Source organism: Cryptomeria japonica, chromosome 5, assembly GCF_030272615.1.
Source record: "Cryptomeria japonica chromosome 5, Sugi_1.0, whole genome shotgun sequence".
In the NCBI taxonomy this organism is placed as follows: Eukaryota; Viridiplantae; Streptophyta; class Pinopsida; order Cupressales; family Cupressaceae; genus Cryptomeria; species Cryptomeria japonica.
The window spans coordinates 171,633,141-171,641,334 of record NC_081409.1 but is presented as its reverse complement, the minus strand read 5'-3'; the positions used below and the strand labels follow the sequence as shown (position 1 = coordinate 171,641,334).

Below are 8,194 nucleotides of genomic sequence, written 5' to 3'. Positions count from 1 at the left end.
TCCTACGGCTGTCGCTATACCGTGATGGGAAGATGATCGCCAGATAATCCTCATGACTTCGCGACAAAGCACGTGCCAAAAAAGAGGCGAGTTAATGACCATGCAGGTTGAAGCTGGATCAATGCCAGTCGCTATACCACAATGGAGAGATGCATGAAAGTTATTCCCTGTGACTTGGCCACCAAGTGGTGGGACCCGACAAGTCAGTAGCTCAGGCAAATTAACCAGCGAACAAGTTCGGGATGATCAGACGATTGTCGCTATACTGCTATAGTAAGATGCATGAAGGTTATCCTCCTCGACTTGGCGACCAAGGTGGGACCCGACAAGAGAGTTTTATTTCGGGCAGTTAGTGAGGCCATGCTAAGGTGGCAGGGTAGGGACCCAAGAGATCAGGGGGTGCCAGGTGGCAGAGTGCAAAAAGAGAGATCGAGCAAGATCGGACGATCGGGATAGATTTTTGGTTGTCTTCCTGATGATCCGATAGAAACACCCGATGGAAAAGTGCGAATGGTGGACATGGTTATTGACCATCGGCGAAGGTGTGTTTTGGTTACCCCGATCACTTGATGGAAAAGTGCGAACATTGCAAGTCACCAACGAGCATCGGAAGCCAGGTTCTGAGGTTATGCCGATGACCCATTATGAAACCATTTTCTCTAGTTTGTAAGCATTTGTGTTTCACGATGGATGGATGAGCTATAAAAGTCTAATTGTAAGGCGTTGGATTTGTTGGATATTACAAAAAAAACACGAGAAATACATACAAGTCTGTTTTTTGGTTTTCTATCATTGAGTGTTGTACTGTCTTGTTTTTATTAAGTTTGTTATTATAGTTTTGTAATTAAAGTTTCCTTTTTGTTGTTCATTTCTTTGTTTTGAATTCATAGTGTAAATATGGCTCTATCTTGAACCTCCACCGTGGGATCCACACAGCCATTGGAGTTCTTCAGGAAGAGCCGGAAATGTACAGTAAGAGTAGAGTAGCAGTAGGAGGAAACTAGGAAATGGAAATCGCCATTTCTGCATACTGAGCCTAGGTGAGCTTGAAAGAAGTCTGGCTAGGTTTTAGTGACCGTAAAGGAGTAAGTGCAGGGGAGGACTGGTGTAGAAGTTTGATTGCAAAATTAGACAGGATGATGACTTTACAGACTGCGAGTAAGCAAGGGTAGTCCTACACCTCTGGAACTCATAGTGACAAAATCTAGGAGCATGGAGAACAAGCTTCTTTATGAGCTTGTATCGAGTGTGTTAAGCAAATACTGGTAGGGAAGCACTTAGAAGTCTAGAAGGGTAGACTTGGAACTCGGGAAGGGATAGAAGCAAACCATCAAGAAATCTAATTGATGGCAAACTAGGTAGCCTCCCTATCAATTATGCAGGGGAGGGAGCTAGCTGGCAGCAAGGTTGCAAGGAATGCTATGAATGCATGGGACGTAGGGAGCACGTGGGCAGACACAGCCATATCCACCATAGCATCAACCATTTAACCACACGTTAGATGAGGAACTGCTGCCACCCATAAGAACACAAACCCTACCCATTTGCCTTGCAAAACGGTTTGACATGAACATCCATCAGAAAAACTCGACGGCAACGAAAGACAATGACTTCACGGTGTGAGACTCTTTCTCGATGTGGGCTACCCCCAAGAGGAATAACCTATCAGCTAAATACTCACTATTATAATATTTTATATAAAAAAATTCAGCTGAATTATTAAAATAAAACCTTCATTATATCAGTTTAATCTAAAAACTTATTAAAGTTACAAAAAAACCCTTTTATCCATTCATCGAATCAACTATTATTCACCATTAGGTCAATATTTTATCCATTCACTGTTTTTTTCTAATCATACTGAAATGCCTATTAAATTTAAACCAGTCGCTCAAAAAACCTTTACTAGCCAAAAACCCCCATCTGCATATTCAGGGAAAGTAAAGAAAGAAGCCTAACAAGACAACTACAAAAGGAATGGTAGGTACTCGCATTTTTTGTCGCAAACTGAAGGTGGGGCGTGTTGCAGAAACAATAAATGAAGTTACTCATGATGAAACGTGCTTTGTCGGCATTTGGACATCTTTGAGATTGATGCTTGTCGTTTCTCTCTTCTTCTCCCTCTGGAAAATGAATCGTTAGGTATCTCTCCTAAATTGTGCTCAAAAAGGCCAAAAATGGCCCAAATGTGACTGCACAGTTTACGTGGCGAGTATCGGGAAGTAAAAGACGAAACTGGTGGGAGTTTCAAGATAATATCCACTGTCTTGAGATATAGACAGATGAGAGCTGATGCAGATATTTTAATTGGAGCACGCTCTTGTGTCCCCACCAAATGATTACAGTCAGGGCAACTTGCGTGGTGCGTTTGCAGTGTTGGAGAGGTGAAGGCCAGGGGAGTTTATACCCTACTCTCCCTCCTATATAAACCCACTCCCACCGCTCCACTTTTCATAATAAAAACACACAACTCTGTGTGTTGTGAGTCTTTTGCAGTAGGCTTTCATCTTTATTTTTGCACAAAACATCCTTAGAATTTTTATAAAACGTGTTTCTCCTCTGCACTGAGAGTCATAGGGTGTTTGAAGGGAGTCTTTCCTTTCTGTGTTTCTGTTCTGTGCTACGAGCTAGTTACTGTGCATTTTCAAGTGTTTGATACGTCTTGTGTGCATTTTCAAGTGTTTGATAGGTCTCTGTATATATTGTGTGCATTTTCAAGTGTTCGATAGGTCTCTGTATATACTCTGTGCATTTTAAGAGTGTTTTGAAGAAGTATTTTTAGCTATTGTCTACGTTCTGTGTTGATTATCCATGTTGCACAGGAAATGGCGGGTGCTTCTGGTTATGGAGTGTATGTCTAACAGCTCGTTTTTGATGTAGATGTCGTTCTCCACAACGGAATTGATGCAGAAGCATCGAAAACATATTTATTTACAAAATGATTTCGTACAACATTTACGTTTCAGAAAAATGTTAAGCTTATAGAAGGTCTTATAAATGGAATTGTGATAAAGTTTTGAACTGTTTTCTGTGGGGTGAGAATGTCATAGGGGTCCTTCTAATTCATTGTGGGTAATGGTCTTTCTTAAGAGTGCAGAAATCAGGTATAGCACCCCTACCCCTCTATAAAGTGCAATGGGTATTTGATGGAGGCGGCATGTTTGCTCAAAGCATTATATTACATTACTTTACTTTTTGTTTTCTACGGTCTGCCTGATTTATGATTAAACATTTTGTACGGCCTTTGTATTATATTCTGCGATTTGCATATCTGTTCTGCGCTGTTCTTTATATTGTCTGTGTATTTGTTCTGCGCAGGAAATGGCAGATGCTGAAAGCGGTCAAGCTTGTTATGGAGGCGGCATGTTTGTTCAAAGCATTAAATCATTACTTTTTGTTTTATATGCCATGGCGGATTTAGGGTAAACTGTATTTTTGTCTTTTATTGCAGGGTGCACGGAGATATTTCTAACACTTAGGATTTATATAATTTTATATAATAAAAATATGTTTTCTATAGTTTATGGTTTTATTAAAAAGTGTTATTGAGGGTTGGATAAAAGTAATTAACTATTATATTTAGCATTTTAATTTTTAAATATTTTTTTAAAAATGAAGTATTATATTTTAATTTGAGAGTGGGATAAAAGTAATTAATGATTACATGTAGTATTTTAATTTTTAAATAATATTTGAAAAATGATGAATTGATTTAAATAATTACTTAATATAATTTAAAATTTAAATTTTACTTTTTATTATAATAATAAATTTTGATTTTTGTTAGATGGTTATATGTATACAAAATTAATATGAATAAGTTTTGAGATAATGTTATATAATATAGAGACATTATAAAGAAATATTAGGAAAATGGAGAATGAAGATTGTTAGTGACAGAATAAATGAAAAGATTGAGAGATTTCGAAAGGAACACCGTTGAAAAGAGGAGAATTTTTAAATCTTCAATACTCACTTTCTTTATATTTTTTTCATAATGTCTTTATATTATGTAATATTTTTCTTGAAATCTTGTTTATATTTATTTTGTATACATTATTGTTATCTAACAAAAAATTAATATTTTTTATTACTAATAATTTTTAAGTATTTTAATTTTTAAATTGATAAATTATGTGCAATGTCTTCTACAATCATTACTTCTGATTTATATATTATAATTCAAATCAATTCCAAGGAATTTTTCTATAGTAAATTATATGCAAACTACTTTAAAATATCATATTTTATAGTTGATAATTTACATTTGATCTTAATGTCCATTTTAGTTATGATGCTAATTGTATATAATATGAAAAAATTGTAATCTTAACACCACATAATATGTTAGAATTGTTATATTAATATAATAATTTAATACACCAATGTAATTTATAAAGAGATTTGTTGAATAAAAATATTTTTAAAGTACAATTTATAATATTTAATATATATTTTATTTATCAGTCATTTGTATAAATATATTATGGTAACCTATAAATTTATGTTAAATAATTAATATATGATAGCTTAAATGGATTAAAGAGTGCAAATATGATCAATTTAAGTGTAATATGTACTTTATAGTCAAAATATCAATTATATAATACTTTTTCTTTTCTTAATTTTTAAAACTAGTTAAAATTGTCCTTCAACACAATATCAAGTCCAAATAAAATTGTTTTTTGTTTTTATTTCTTTCTCATTCTTAGTATTTGATAAGATGTGCATTTGATCATTGGGTTTGTTAGCTACTACGCCAAGACTATAAAATTCTTAATATTCGATAAGAGGTGCATTTAATTTTCTTGATAAAGGTAGAGATCAATACTTTAATTACACCGAGTGTTTAGTGACAAGAAGTGTGATGATGATCATTTGTTCTATTTTATAAACTCTTTCCATCATTGTAAATCAGTTATGTATTTTTTTATACGTGATACAATAATTTTTTTTTTATAAGATTGCACGTTTCTAAGTGATTAGTATTTAGATATTAGATGAAATAGGCTATGTCTTGGTTTGAAGTATCTTTATAGAAATTTGTTGTTATGAATTGGTGCTTCTTAGATTGAAGTAATTCTACATAAACTTTTATGTTGGAGATAGAAAAGGCATCTAATTATACATTAGGCAACTAATCATTAGTTGGATGATATTGTATAGGAAAATTGTATCCTTAGCTTGATGTTACTCTATGGAATATTGATATTATGTTGGTGATTCATGTTGAAGCTCAAAAAACTATCTAATTGTAGATCAGGTATATATATTTTCTAAACAACATAATCTTTTTATTATTATAAGCTTATACATTTCTAAGTAATCATTATTTGGATGATATTACTTGAAAATTTTATCCTTTAGCTTGAAGTGTCTCTTTTATCTATACAACATAATATTTTTTAATTTTAAGATTATACATTTCGGAGTAATCTTTATTTGGATGATATTTTAGAAAAAAATTATCCTCTACCTTAAATCGCCTATAGGCAAGCTTGGAATTATGTTGGAAGCTTGGAATTATGTTGGCACTTCATGTTGAAGCTCAAAAATCATATAATTGTAGATAAGGGAATTATGTTGGAAGCTTGGAATTATGTTGGTGCTTCATGTTGAAGCTCAAAAATCATATAATTGTAAATCAGGTATATGTTTATACATTTCTAATTAATCATTATTTGTATAGTACAGGAGAAGTTGATCCCTTAGCTTGAAGTGCCTCTACCAAAACTTGGTATTATGTTGGTGCTTCTGAGATTGAAGTGGTACTATAAAAAATTCATATCTTGTTGGATCTCAAAAGAACATATATTGATTGTTGATGAATGTGTCAAGAATATTGATAATTCTTTTTAAAAAATTTAGATTTCTAACAACTTGTTATAATATTATCATTTGTCCTACAATATTATTAGCTTTATTTGGAAATTACGTTGCCTTGCTATTTTCTCTAATTCTGTTCTTCCCCTTCAAATTGAGCTCCAAAAAATGTGTTCTAATCTTTCTCTTCAGATAGCTAACCTGCCAACAAAACGCTGCAACATTTCTCATCAGGGGAAAAGACATGATCTTCTTCAACAACTGCAAGTTATTACTGAAAGCAAGCAACATTTTTAGGAATCATTTTCAGGCATGCTACTGAGCACATATTCGTTACTGTTCGCTTGAGGTTTCTTCCAGTTTGAGCCAACTATCATCTCCAAAGAGATTTTTTCAAGAAGTTGAAATTGGAGACATCTGCTGAAGACCAGGACATGGAAGATGGAATTTCAGGTGATATGTTCTAATTTGTCTCTTCAAATTGAGAACCTACAAGCAAGTTGGCATAATATTTTACAAGATTGCAACGTTCATGATCTTCTTCAACAACTGCAAACAAGGGTTGATGATTGACAAACACAAAAGCTACTGCATTTTGTTGACTTATGTTGTAAATGCTTCTCAAGTGTTGTCTTCGTGTATCTACAGCTACCTTTTTTTTTGGCTGTTCCAGTTGTTTCTAGCCCTTTTGATTGTAACTACACCCACCTGGATTGCTATCACCTGTACCACTCAGTTGTGCAGGCTCGTGCAGCTGTCAATTGCTGATATGTATTTGACTATTATAGGTTTCAACAGCTTGTGTTCTTCTAGTTTTAGTTGTAGTTTTCACCTACTTGTGTTCTGGTTCTAGTTGTAGTTCTCAGCTGATATGTATTTGACTGTTCTGATTGCTACAGCCTGGACTCTTATCACTTTTGGCTTTCAGCTGTGTATGATTCAGCTATTATTGTTTTATATTCTGAAGATTCCCAGTGAATTGTAATTCTTTATTTGCTTTCTTCAATAGAAAATAAATATAGCATTTTGTCTTGTTCATTTATTATTGTTTTTTATATATAAGAATGATATCATATTTTAATCCCTTCTCAATTTGAAATTCAAATTAATCATTTTTTAAATACAAAATTATTGATAATTTTTTAAATTTACATTACCTTTCATTTTTTATTTTATATATTTTTACATTATTTTATATTTAAAAAGTGTTTGAATGATAAAATATTAAGGTTGAAAATAAAAATATGATATGTAGAGAGAAGATACTCAAAATTATGATATAAACTTTTTAACTCTATATAAGTAAAGAGTTATGAAATACTAACAAGTGTATCTATCTTCGATAATTTTATATAAAAATTCTTAAGAGATATTTTTTTAGGTCTATATTCTACTTACATTGTCTAATAAGATATGCTAGTAGAATCTATAATTGCAATATGTAACCACGACATTATTTGAATGAAATTAATAATTTATAATTCAAATTTAATGTTATTATTATTGAAATATATTTTATGCACTATGTTTATTATGTTTCTAACAAATGTATGTATATATATCTGTCTATATGTATATGTAAATATGTATACACACATATATTCACATCTTATGCTTGTAACAAATATAAATATGTATATGTATACACATATACATACATATATGTATATTTACATCTATACATACTTATTTATATACATATACGTACACATATATAAATATAGGCACATATGTATGTGTATACATATGTACACATACACATACACATACACATACACATACACATACACATACACACACATTTCATACATATGCATGCATATGTATTTATATGTATGTGTATGCATATATGTCTCTACCTTTTTGGTATTGAAACGGTGACAAGAAAGAGTGAAAGGCTCAAACCTATAAATTCTCAATAATCAACAATGTAGAAATGATTACTCCAAAGAGAAAATGGCATTGGGTCAATGAGCAATGGGCGAGAGAGGCGGGAGAGGAGGAAGTGTTTCAGGAGCTAGGGTTTTTGAAGCAGGGGAGGAAGATGCAAGCACAGGGGATGCTGATGAGGATGGAGATGGAGGTTTTTCGGTCATGGGAGGAGATATTTTCTTCCCATGCCTTCTTGTTGGGGGCTTGTGGGTCTATTGTTTTCCCCTCCCTATGTTCTGGTGCATTGGCTTCTGTTTTTTCCGATGATAGTATTGTTGATGTCTTGGGGGTGTGTCTCAAGCCCTTTGGCTCTGATCCTGCTTCTTGTTTGCTGCTTCTCGTGGATCATGGCTTGGGGTGGAGAATATGGATGGAGGATGCAGATGGTGTGTGACATCGACTTTTTTGGGCTTCTCATGTTTTATTCCTGGTGGATGTT

General features: G+C 33.0%; 1 long non-coding RNA gene across 1 annotated transcript; it reads left to right on the top strand.

The window, feature by feature from the left end:
* The first annotated feature begins 4,495 nt into the window (after window positions 1-4,495).
* Window positions 4,496-6,861, top strand: LOC131046828 (uncharacterized). The gene is made up of 2 exons (XR_009106071.2): window positions 4,496-5,263; window positions 6,016-6,861. It is a non-coding gene; the product is annotated as an uncharacterized LOC131046828 (long non-coding RNA).
* Window positions 6,862-8,194: the final 1,333 nt, after the last annotated feature.